Source organism: Anguilla rostrata, chromosome 13 (genome assembly GCF_018555375.3).
Source record: "Anguilla rostrata isolate EN2019 chromosome 13, ASM1855537v3, whole genome shotgun sequence".
Taxonomy (NCBI): Eukaryota; Metazoa; Chordata; class Actinopteri; order Anguilliformes; family Anguillidae; genus Anguilla; species Anguilla rostrata.
Window position 1 is genome coordinate 14,469,029 of NC_057945.1, and position 11,382 is coordinate 14,480,410.

General features: G+C 45.2%; 1 protein-coding gene across 4 annotated transcripts in view; it reads right to left on the reverse strand.

Moving 5' to 3' along the window:
• The window catches only part of dlgap4b (discs, large (Drosophila) homolog-associated protein 4b), a 165,917-nt gene extending 154,847 nt beyond the window's left edge, over positions 1 to 11,070 (reverse strand). For 2 of the 4 annotated variants that reach the window (XM_064306754.1, XM_064306751.1), the window contains exon 1: positions 10,725 to 11,068. The gene's annotated coding sequence lies outside the window, so the exon portion shown is untranslated. Of the gene's footprint in view, positions 1 to 10,724 lie in introns of all 4 variants that reach the window. The other 2 variants (XM_064306757.1, XM_064306755.1) reach the window with 2 other exon arrangements.
• Positions 11,071 to 11,382: the final 312 nt, after the last annotated feature.

Below are 11,382 nucleotides of genomic sequence, written 5' to 3' on the forward strand. Positions count from 1 at the left end.
CGGCGCGTGCGGTCTGACTCGGTGTGTGATTTGTGCTGATGGATCTGTCCTGTCTGAGTGAAACAGAGCCAGCGGTGGGCCCCGGCGACCAGCGATCAGCAGAATGAGCCACTCTGAGCAGGCCTATAGAGTCACTCAGTGAGGCACGGCAAAAACGATCACCAAAACAAAAAAGCAGAGCTCGTCCAACACATCCATCCATCCATTATCTGTGCCCGCTTATCCTGAGCAGGGTCCATCCATTATCTGTGCCCGCTTATCCTGAGCAGGGTCGTGGGGGCTCTTCAAATTCATTTAATAAAATAACATTTTGATTAAAATAAAAAAAATGAAACAATGGAAACTAAAAGAAAAAAAGAAAAAAGAAAAATAAAGCCAAAGGATTATTTAAACAGTTGTGGCTTGAGCCCTGTACAGAACCTCGGTCAGTATAGGCTTTTGCCACGGACACTGGCTATGTTGTGTTCCTCAAGCAGTAAAAGACTGGCCCGGTAATTACACATTCAAATCTTGTCCTTTGTCACAAAATCAATTGACCGCAAGCCTAAGTTTACAGGCTACCAATTTTCGTAAGTGAGAGGTAAGTCTAGCCTTGGCTACGTCAATGGCTTCATAAAAATCACACGGGAATAATACTCTTTGATAAACCCGTCTCGTGTTAAGGACAGTCCCTTCACGTTATTTGATGAAAACCGGCCAGCTATCCCAGATCATAATCGTATTCCGTCAACCTAATTTGGAATGCTTTCTTCACTTTAAGACTCATATGTTTCAAGCCAGAAACTTATTTTGTGGACTGAATGTTTTTAGCTGCTATGTTGAAGAACAGACTCTGATTTTGTGCAATTTTGTTTACCTAGGCTATACAAAAGGCCAAGAAGATTTCAAACTAAAATGCCTTTTAAAAGTGTATGCATTATGCTGAAAAGAAAAGGAAAAAGGAACCATTATATCACATGAACAGATGTCACATAATGAATGCACAACATTTTGACTGAGACAAAAAAACACTCTTTAAAAATGGAGTAGTACGTGCCGAGTAGCATTTTCAAGAGCGTGTGAATAGGAACGATTCCACGATCCTCAGGATTTTAAGATTGAGGTTATTCAAACATCTGATCTGCTTTCAGGCATGATGCACTGTGTTCTGCGTGAGGAGACAAGGTAAACGTAGCAGTGGTGTGCTAATGCTTCAGCTGCAGAGCTCCAGGAATTTGCTCCAGGTTTGTGCGGAAAGAATTACAGGGGGAAAACGATGTTGAGGAAGAAAGGAGTCCATCTATATTTCTCCTTCTGCACTACCTGTTTTCTAGCTAGATCGCTTCTATTTCCTGCCCCTCTCTGCCTCGCCCAGTTATTCAACAGAAAATAGCACTCAATACATTACACGGGGGGGAAAACTGTCCAAACATGGCGTTAGCCAATTAAACAAAGCAAATTGAAAAGCAAAGCACTTTGTTACAATTAATTATAACCAATGCGGCAGATGAATGTAGCTAGGTCTCTGGCCGACATTTCAACAATTAATACTGTCTCGGTTGCAGTTCCAAGAGCGGTGCACGCTTTGTGTTGTGATCGGTAAAGACTCACATTAAATACACCACTAATAAGATTGTTCTGACAAATTATGCAACTGTCCATCTCTCTCTCTCTCTCTCTCTCACACACACACACACACACACACACACAGGCTTTTTTGGCATTTCACATAGGAAAAATATCGCCATTCATTCTGGAGGAAAGAGAATCGGCTTCTGAGGAAGTTTCATAACCTCTTCATCAGCCTCTGAAACGCATCAATCCTGTCACTGGTGAGCACAGTTAATTGCGTCTATTCACTTCATTACGGCTAAAGCGGGAGGTGTCAGAGACACATTAGCATTCCGGAAATGCATTTATACTGTGTACAAAACTGTGTACAAAATTGTCAATCTGTTCCTGACTTGGTTGAAATTGAATTGATTTTTGGTAAACGCTTCATCTGTGTGTGTGCGTATAAAATACATGTGTACCCATATACATGTGTGTGTGTTGTGAGGCGGCAGTGTAGCATAGTGGGTAAGGAACTGGGCTTGTAACTGAAAGGTCATGGGTTCGATTCCTGGGTAGGACACTCCCGTTGTACCCTTGAGCAAGGTACTTAACCTGCATTGCTTCAGTATATATCCAGCTGTATAAATGGATGCTATGCTATGTAAAATGTTGTGTAAGTCGCTCTGGATAAGTGCATCTGCTAAATGTGATGTAATGTTGTTAGTGTGTTAATACACTATACTCAAATATAATATGATACACAGTAAGATGTAAAACAATGCATGAATAATAAACCTCAAAGCAGTACTTGCACAATACGTCCACAGAATATTCCAGACTGGGGAAGACAAGGCACAGTGATAAAAAGGCATTATTCAAGGCAAATATTCAAGCATTATTCATTTATACAGTTGGATATTTACAGTAGCAACCAGCTAAAAAAAACCTCGCTCAACTGTACAGAAGTACAAAGCCACATCCTTAAACCAGATACCACACACTCATAATTTATATTGCTTATATTGTCTGTACTTCCCATGCGACCAGGTAAACTCTCTGTAATCAACAAAAATATAACCTTCAGCTCCAATATCAGTGGAATCCAGCAGAATGCAGCATTTCAAGCATTTCACAGCTGCTCTTTTACATCCAGTCCAGTCACACAGCTACAGTAGGTATTTACTGGAGCAACTCAGGTTAAGTACCTCCCTCAAGGGTACAACGGCAGTGCCTCGCTTGGGAATTGAACCCGCGACCCCCCCGGTTCCCCTGACCGGCGCCCGTAGAATTCAGAAAAGGCACACCTATGCACACCGGCCTCAATGGATCTCATCGAACTGCATTATGTTATAGAACTGCCGCGAGCCCGTCGCCGTTACTCTGGTAAATAGGATCGTTTGTTTTAGCGGCCGATACTTTACAGCTCACCCCTCTCTTCCTGTTTCCTTGTGAATCTGCCTCTTCAGCGTTGAAGCAGCGCAACAGATTGGATGGAGGACCATATGCTGACAAACGCATGCTGTAAACCTCGGCGAGGGCTGGAGTTAATCTCCTGACAGGGCCCAGGATACACATTCATTATCCCGGAAACAATAACGTGTTTACAGACAGGGAGGCTATAACTGTAACACGTACGGGTGGACTCATAAGATATAATCACTGCCGCGCGAGTAGTTTTCAAGGCGTTCCCAAAAACCGTGGATTTAACCACCACTCTGAAGGGGAAGCGCTAAGAAAAACATCAAAGCACACGTCTTACATAATAAGTCAAAAGTGCATTCATCTCCTTTTCTGAAGCAATTTTTCAAGAGATTCATTTGGTGGTGATTTAATGCATGGGTATTCTTTTCTGGTGAAAACTGAAAATAGATGGGGAAAGGCCAAGGTTTGGGGACACAACAGGAGATATATCGGATGACGGAAGGTCACTGGGTCCTTCACAAAGCCCAGCTCAAATGTCAGGTGAATGCAAGAGAGGGTCAGGGATCCATATCAGGTTGAGAGACGCGTTTAAATGCTTCTTGGGCGTGCATTTGGAACCGACGCACACTGGGTTTTGTCACTGAGTTTGAGCAACAGCTATGAGCGTTTACATTTGCGTTACGAGCGTGGAACGCTGGACTTGGTGTACGTTTCTCATCCAGACGCGTCGGTCACCCGAGGACCAACTCCGGCGCCAGAGCGAGGCTGTTTGAGGAGAAGCGGTGAAAGGCGGGAAGCGGGGGAGCGTGCGTCAGCGGGTCACGACCCGCACAGCTGCGCTGACGGGCATCAGCGATCGCCTGCGGCCCCTGCCCTGGTGCGCTGGAGCCCGTCCAGAGAAACGCTTAACGAGAAGCTGTGCCATGCTGGCAGCTGGAATTCCAGCACCCTCTCAGGACCCTGTGCGCTCCCAATGCCACCGCCCCCCCTCCCCTCAAACAGCAGCCGGGACGCTGGCACTGTCCCCCTACCAACCTCCTAACCCCTCCCAACCCAAAACAGCAGTCAATAACATGCACTCTCTAACCTCCGTATTCCCTTCCCCCATCCCTCCCCCAAAACAGCTGTCAATAGCCCCTGGCTAACTACCCTCTGCACCACCAACCCTCCCGCAAACAGTCATCAATACACAGCCACCCTCTAACTACCCTCTGTACCACCAACCCTTCCCCCAAACAGTTGTCAATAGCCACTGTCTAACTCACCATCAGGTTGTGAGATGCAAGTGAGAAGATAACTGTAATACACAATTTCATGCAGATTCCACAGTCACACCAATTAATTAAGACCCCATCACTTAAATGCACAGCACACACTCAAGACACTGCAAATGATGAACTTGTTTCGAGAATAATAATAAAAAGCACTTAGAAAGTCGAACATATCAAAGTCAGCGTGTTTACAAGAGGTGGGTCACACAAAACACATTCCCTCATTAAGCCAGTCGTGGACAAGTGAAGTTCAGAGACCACTTCTCTAGGAAACGGGTAGTTCTCCAAGCGCCGTACCGACTCAGCACAGATCATTATACGGGTATTTCATGCACCACTTGGCCTCTGCTTCTTCCTCATCTGGTTAATTGCTTCTGTTAATCATGCTGAGGTGAGCTGATCTCTCCATCAATACCATTAGTTTGGCAGCAGCCGTGGCAGAACGGCGGGGAGGGGATGCAGTCCTGCACAAACTGTCGGCAGTGGAGCAGGGGGGATCCCCTCTCGCAGCGGTCGACGTACGCGTTGCAGAAACATTCTCTGCTTTAACAATAGCACACTGAATGTGTTTTACTGAAAGAAGAGAGAAGGGAGAGTCAAGAGCGAAGGCACTTTGTCAAGATGGTAGATCTCCCTGGAGTTTCTGGAGTGCAAAGCTTTGGGCAGGCACAGTTTATGCAGCACTTGATTCAATTCTACAGCTATTCAGTGTGTATAGCTGTACACTGTAACAGTATGTACAGGTATGTAACAGGAGCTTACTGTGCGAAAAACAATGTACGTATCGTACGTCGCTTTGGATAAAAGCATCCGTCAAATGAAATGAAATGTAAATGTAACGATGAGCGCACGCATTTTAAACCCCGGGGAAGGTTTTCTGTTGGACGTTCCAAGCGCACGGCCCACGTGGAGCTGACCAACAAGCGCCTGCGTCTCCAGCCAAACAACTTTGCCGATTTCTTGTTTTAATTACAGCGGCTTGCTGCACGGCCGCCCGCCTCGGAGGTGGAGCGGAAGCGGAGGGTCCCCGCGGCTAGCGGGGGGCTGCGCCCGCATCCTTCTCCGCAGAACACCGGCCGCCGTCCCCCGCCGCTAACACGGCGCGTCGGGGTGATTTACGCCCGTCGCCGCGGCGACTGAGCCGGAGCACCTTGGAGGAGAGGGACGTTTTCATTAGAGCGTCGCCGCCTTCCCTGACGGATGGGCGACTCTTTTACGACGTCCACGCCGCCGCCGCCGCCGGCTCTCTGCCGGGATCGGACAACGCGACCGAGGCCCGAGGGAAGAGGGGGAACGTTTCCAGAGGAGGACGCGGGCGGCCGCGTTCGCGATGAAACGGGAGACCGCGTGTGACTGGACGAACGGGCCTCACGCTCCCGAGCGATTCAGAGCTACGCACAAAAGGCGCTCTCCGGGGCGACAGCAGAGCAGCCTCGGCTGGAGGAGAATCAGCGGGTGCTTTGTGTCTGAGTGTGTTTTCAGACGTCGATTCAAGAGTGAGGGCATGCTCATGGTTTGTGTTTGGATGTCTGTGTGTGTGAAGCCGTGACCTTCTTTAAGCCTTTATGTCTTTAAGCTTTGTTTGAATAACATGTGGCCAACTCACTTTTACATGCATGAAACAGCTCATATAAAAACGTATAGAAAAATGCATTTAACTGTCAAATACAATACATGCATGCATGCAACTCAATTGCGCAGAACCCCTTGTTCTCAAATGTGATTATAATGTGACTACATGCGTCCCATGTCATTTTTATACTTAAAACATCTACCAAAAACAGTGCTTTTTCAGTCACTACTGTGGCGTTAAACATTTTCTGAAATAAAAAAGCAACATGGAAGAATGTCTTCATGCAAGCTATGTTTTTTTGTTGGTAGAATCCTCCATTAATGTTGGCCATTTTACTTCATGTCTTTGGGGTATTGTTTTCGAGAGTGAAATTGATAATCAATTTCTAATAACTGAACCAAGATTCCATAAATAACAATTTCAACAATACTGTGTCAGACAAATCCCAATATTTCATTGACCAGATTACAAATTGCACTTGACCAATCTGCTCAGGAGGGAGACACAAGGTGTTTAAACAGTAGGAAGGGGGCCCCATCGCACCGGGACTGAAAAACGGGAGGTATTTAATTGTCCGTACAGTGCCAGGCTGACTATGCTCACTGACGCTTCCGTAATTAAAGCTGTCCCACTAAAACACAACAGCCCACAACAGCCCCGTGAACGTGCTTGTGTCCTGACCTGTTAGGCCGTCATTTCTTTGATTAAAAATTTGGTTAGTGCAGTCAGAACTTGTGAAAAGGTTAAGACAGACTCTGCTAAACAGGGGGGAAAAAATCACTCTGAAAAGCTCCCCGCAAATCCCTGAAGTGATAGAAGCCTTGGAGGAGGTAAAAAAAATAAACATTTATCCTCTGGGAAATACCATTTTGAGACCATATTGTTACATTGCTTGAAGGACATTGTTCTCTTCTTTAACAGGCAAATGCATTACATTACAGCCACTTGGCAGACGCTCTTATCCTTAGTGACATTCAGGAGTGGAGAACATCAGTGTTACTCTCAGGCATCATTATGGTCCATTCATAAGCAGTTAGTGTAATTTGTGTAATACACGTGTAAAGATGGTACCACTACACAGCTAAACCTGTAATAAATTATCCAAATTGAAATCCAGAGTAAGCATAACCACAATATTTTAACCGAATCAGCTGTATGTGAGATTTTGGTTCCCCCACCCCCACCCCCAGATTATTAAAGAAAGACATTGTGGTGTTCCTGAGAAAATATTTAATTTGTTGGTTCAAATGAGCGAGTGATTGACAGTTAATTGCGGCTCCACCCATTACGGAGTTTGTGAAACCTAACCGGCTCATCTTTAGGAGGTAGGGCTTTTAACCAGGATGTTCTGGGTTTAAACGGCAAGTGGGGCACTGCGGCAGTCTCCTTGAGAAAGACGCGTAAGCTCCTTGAGAAATGATCGCGCTCTCAAACGGACAGTTCACGGAGTGCGAGGTGCTGTGTTAGGCTGGCCTGGATACGGATGTCTGCTAAGTGGATTAATAGCATACACGACCGCTCCGAGGTTTGCCGGAAGCACACGAGATTATGACATTTTTTTTTAGTGTGGTCATTTAAAAATAGAAACATGCCTCAGTAACTTGAATGAATTTGAAAGCACCTTCACAGACAGTGTATCCTTTGAAATGTCATGCTTTTACATGCAGTTCCACTGAGCAGGTTGTTGATACCAGCAGCAATAGCATTTGGAACATCCTGTTTTTGTAACCGCAGCATTACAAGGGACGCATTGTATTTGAGCCAGGCAGACTCAAGAACGTTAAGCGCACGCCCAAACGCAGAAAATCCCGAAGGCCTGAACATCTGCCCTTCGCTTCGGCTCGGAATGAGACCAAAGCGCTGACCGTTGCCATCCTTCGCAAAAACCCAGTTCGGCACCCATTGCAATTTTTCGGCGGTGCCGAAACAAGCGCAGCGCGTTTGACTGAACGCTTATCGGCTACATTACGACTTCATTATCTGAAAGTCAAAGGCAACTGTTTATGGGATCCAGGCCTGCGTGCGCCGCGCTCTGATGGAGGCGAGCAGGTGAAATCAAGCAGGGCTGAGCCGCGCACAGATCCCCAGCCGCAGATACATAACCCAGCGCGCGGCATGCATAATGCATGCCCGCTGTTACCTTCCCCCGACTCCAGCCTCCCCTCCATACGTCCAATGTGTTTTTTTTTTTAACAGTACATCTACAGAGGAATACTGGTCATCTGTACAGATGAGTGACAGCCGAAAAAAAAGGTGCGGTCACAGGTCTTGCTCTCAAGCGACACACTTCTGTTGAACCCTTGAGCGAGGTCCCGGAGTTGCCTGAACCTTTTTGTTAAAAATATAAGGCAGGAGGATGAGGATGTACAGTATCCATGTGCACACATGTATTTTTGCGTATGCAGCGAAAGGTAAGTTTCCTCTCTTCGGTGTGGCTGCGTGAAAGCACAATTGAATCCAATCCTTTTAAAATATGAACTATTCTTTTGATAGGCATCCTGTAAAATAAAATCTGCGCATCAAAATGGCAAGCCTACGCCAAATTCTAGGTCAAGCTTTGAGCGACCTAGTGCTTATTGGAATAATGGTAAAAAAAAAAAGTGTTCAGAATACAGGAACAAGGCCTCATCCCCGAGCAAATGGTTGTGAAAGGCATGGGGTGGTGATAAATATGTATAAACGTCTTTGCAGACTGCTATTGATTTCCCTTTGATCAGCAGTCCCTTGCTAGAGCAAAGGCTGAGTCTCTCTCTCTCTCTCTCTCTCTCTATCTCTATCTCTCTCCCTCTCTCTCCGCCGGTCCTTCCAGGGAGCAGCAGAGCGAGCGTCGGGCCAGCCTCTCCGCACCACTTTAGCGATCGGCGGATCCGTAGCAGGCCCAGGATGAATCATTAAACACCCCGTCGGCTCCCTTCATTGTTAGGCTCCCTGGCCGATGACAGCAGGACTGGGCGGGGATTCGGAACGCCGTACGTCCGGACGACCGAATCGAGCTAGCTTACTGTCATAAGAGGAAGACCACAATGCGGGGGGGGGGGGTCTTCTAAAGACTTTGCACATTCTCCAGTCTGTAGCTATACTATCCCGTAGCCTTTTTAGCAGGAACTATTTTAGCTCCTGTTCCTTGTATGTTCTGTTCTGTTTTGTTTTTGGTATGTTTTTTATATGAAACATTTATTTTTCTGCTGCCATCTTGACCAGGACTCCCTGGCAGAAGAGATATTGTATCTCAATGGGACCCTTTTGGTTAAATAAAGAATAAATAAAAATAAATAAAAACTCTGACACCATACCTAGTTATTATTTGGGTGGGACACCTTGGGGAACCCTGGCCACTGCCGGAAGTGGTGCCAATAAAACGACGGGGTAGTCTCAAGAACCAGAACAATACACCATAGCAGAAATGAGAGCACCATCCTGTTTAAAATTCTGTCTTGCATGTAAAGCCAAGATCCCAACTCCCTTTGTCTGGCAGAGGTCTCAGGGCACCTGAATTCACATATATGCCTCCCTTGTGATGCACGTGCTATGCCCTACTGCATGTGTCAGAAGCACATAAAGAATATAGCACTGTGTAAATAACAGTATCATTCCCTACTGAATTACTGACAACAGCTTGCTGATTTCGAATTGTGCAGGAGTTACTTTTGTGGCTAAACAGTTTGCAGAAAATAACTAGAAATGGGGGGGGGGGGGGTTCCGTCCCTATACACACATACTGTACTAACAATAATTAAACTAACAATAACAATGCCTAAACTGAATGTAGGCTGCCTCTTTTGTACTCTGCAGCATTGTTCTATTATGTTTTATTGTATCCATATTAAAAATGATTTGTTTCTTGTCTGCTTATGGAGAGAGAGAGAGAGAGAGAGAGAGAGAGAGAGAGAAGAAACTTCAAAGACAAACATACTTTCGGTGTCTTTCTCTACTCATGCCTTTCGCTTTGTCATTTCAGTAGATCGCTGGTACAGTCGCATACAGTATGTCGGGCCGACTGTATCTCAGTGTGTCCCGTAATAATTTCGAAGACTAGCCGCTACAATATTCCACACTATTGCCTCGCGACAGGAAGACGTTTAAGGCAAGACGGAAGAAAACAACCTCTAGGATGATCCAAGGACTAATGAATTTAAGAGAAGAATCGGAGGTTACAGCAGTGCATGCATAGCAGTTTTACATGTTTCGCACTTTTGCAGGTGCAGATATCCACATTACATCAGAGCAGGGCAAGTGCTAACCCAAGCATCATATGATTGTCGATTAATTTTAGACGAGTCACGGAGTGCTCAAGACTAGTCTATACCTTGATAAATCGCATTTGAAAAAAAAAAACAAAAAAAAAAAAAAAAACAAAGTCACTGTCCAGTACCACACGAACCACATGAATCAAAGTGTAGCCTACACAACTAGATTTCAGGAACCGAGATCGATTTCCTGATGTCACTTTCTACTCCGTTTAATTAGCCATTCATCGCCCAACCCCCACTCTCACAAGTGAAAACGGACGAGTTGTACCGAGTACATTGCAAGTAGCCCGTAGACATTACGGAATATTTAAAAATATATAAATAGTATTGCGCACAAATGTAACAGTCAGCACATAGCTACAAAGCTATGTTTGTCATACCAAAACAGTATTGTACTTTCTTGGCACATTTAGTCATACTGCCTAAATGCTTCTGTACAAAATGAATGGTTTAGAATATTTAAACGCTAGATTTCTTTAACCAGCAGTAACTGCTGACAGGTTAGTCAACTGATGCACAAACGCATACGAAACTGCTGAATCAAGTGTAACAAAAAAGCGGTCATTTCAATCAGTCAGTTAAAGCCCTGAACACAAATGTATTTCTCACCTAAATTTATCATGATATGCCGGCAAAAACACAAAAAACAAATCAAGAAACGACTTCAAAACATACCTTTGTCTGGAATACTCGTAGATTGGCGGAAATCTAACCAGACGCGCAATTATCCTGGACTCGTTGGTGGATGCGTTCCGAATATGACGGGATTTTTAAAGACCGGCGCTGCTTGTCTAATTGTAAAAAATGAAAACAAGCTCGTTAACACGAATTGCCTTGACTTGAGCCGTGCGATGCTCTGACTGCTAAAATATATTTTTTACTTCACGTAGAACGTTTTATAAGGGGTTTATTCGTTTTTTCTTTCACTGTCAAAGGCTACGGGGGAAACGCGAGCGCCCCGGTCCATAGTGATCCTTGTTACTGAGCAGTTCATTCACGTTTGCATGAAGGAGACAGGGTTCTGTGAGGCAAGCGGTGATGCTGCGGCGCTCAACGCTCCCTGGGGAGGGAGGGGGAGAGAGAGAGAGAGAGAGAGAGAGCAAAATGAACAAAACACCCCTTCTTAGGTATATCAGCACCTTGGACAGCGAAAGATGACCGTACTTCCTGTTTTTCTATGTTTTCAATGGCAGTACAGCGAACATAAATGCGAAACGCCCTTTAAACCTATTTGGTTTGTGTATCAACAGTATTTTCATTATCAGAAAATAACAAAAAGGCCATAGTTGAATTATAATGATAACTGTGACTGTCATCATTTGTGGATTAAAAT